General features: G+C 36.6%; 1 long non-coding RNA gene across 1 annotated transcript; it reads left to right on the forward strand.

Moving 5' to 3' along the window:
* The first annotated feature begins 381 nt into the window (after nucleotides 1–381).
* On the forward strand, nucleotides 382–716 carry LOC104948678 (uncharacterized). Its single transcript, XR_798720.1, has 2 exons — nucleotides 382–486; nucleotides 578–716. It is a non-coding gene; the product is annotated as an uncharacterized lncRNA (long non-coding RNA).
* The last annotated feature ends 905 nt before the right edge of the window (nucleotides 717–1,621 follow it).

Below are 1,621 nucleotides of genomic sequence, written 5' to 3' on the forward strand. Positions count from 1 at the left end.
TTGAATAATCCCACAAATTACCTGGAAAATCTCTAAATCACAGTATACATGTCCAGTATTGCCACAAAACAGTCTTTCCTTTTATTGTACATCAATGGCCTAATACAGCCAGAAAAATGACAAAAAAAATAACCTCGCTATAAACTGTATTGGGAAATTTGACAGTTTACGAATTCTCATTGTTTCATCGTATATATCGTGTCCATTGATTTGTATCTGTGTTGTGCATACAAATTCTAATCTGATCTCAAAGGAAACTAATTGATTTCTCCGAGCCTGTGTTCTGCTTCCTGTGTTTCTCAACTTTTTAAATGGTTTGACTTAAAAAGATTCAATTTCAAAGCCTGCTTTATTTTAAAGGAATACCTTTCTTATTTCCTCCTAGGCAAGCAACGGGCAATGGTACCAAATGAATGATTCAATGGCGCACTCTAGTAACATCAAGGTGGTGTTGAACCAACAGGCCTACGTGCTTTTCTACCTGAGGTAAGAGGATGTAGAGGGCTGCAAGAGATCAAACAAGCTGTTGTCTGGTTACTTCATGAAATAAACCGGAGTCTTTATTTGTACATTAAAGGATCCCTGAAACAAAGAAGAATGCAGATGGACAGAGTACCAAGCAGGGCATGTTGCATCCTGGGAAGAACAGTGTGTCGTCTGAGCAGATTAAGAGGGCCAATCTGAACGGGCCTCTCTCCTCCCCGCAGATCACTAAGGTAAGAGGCTAGAGTACATCCAGCTCCCTGTTGGACATATAATAAGAATAAAGCTTTATTTATATACAACATTTCATACAACACATGCAGCTCAAAGTGCTTTACAAAATGACACATCACAAGTTGTAAAAAAAAAGAAAAGAAATTCCCCTCAGATTATTTTCTAAGCACTTTAAAGGTAAATGCAACAAAATATAACATTGTATCAGGTTAATGATTAACAAGGAGGTAAAATGTATGATAATAAAATAAATAATGGTTTCTCTCTGACAGATAAGACACAAGACAACTGAGTAGATGCAACAATATAAAATATAAAACTAGGGATGTCCCGATCACCTTTTTTTGCTTCCGATCATTTGATTTTGACAATTTGCCGATACCGATTTTTCCCGATCCGATCTTTATGCAATGCATTTAGACAGAAAAAAGCATTCAAGTTGTCCCTTAAGGTTATTTTTTTATTTAAATTGGATATTCTATCCAACATGGATATAGCTTCTTTCTTTCACAGCAGCATTGGATCACATCAGTTGTGCAGCATTGGATCAAAACAAAATAAAGCTTATCAGTGCTCGTTAGCTTACTGCTACAATTAGACACTGCGCCCTGCCCACTCTGTTGCCAGATTTGAGAGAAATAGGTCTATGAAAACAAGCCCCAAAGAAGCAACACATACATGATGTTGTGTCATTTAAAACCAAAACTAAGGCCTCAGGATGACTTTAAGACTTGAACATGGTCATTTTTGTTTTGTAACATTGAATACAAAATTAAAAAAAAGTATTTAAAAAAAAAAAAAAAATCCCAATCCCCGATTTTTTTTCCTCCCATTCCGATCTTTTGAAAATCACGTGATCGGCTCCGATCCCCGATCACGTGATCAGATCGGGACATCTCTAATG

The sequence above is a fragment of the Notothenia coriiceps genome, unplaced genomic scaffold (genome assembly GCF_000735185.1).
Source record: "Notothenia coriiceps isolate Sejong01 unplaced genomic scaffold, NC01 NC01_scaffold00014842, whole genome shotgun sequence".
Lineage (NCBI taxonomy): Eukaryota > Metazoa > Chordata > Actinopteri > Perciformes > Nototheniidae > Notothenia > Notothenia coriiceps.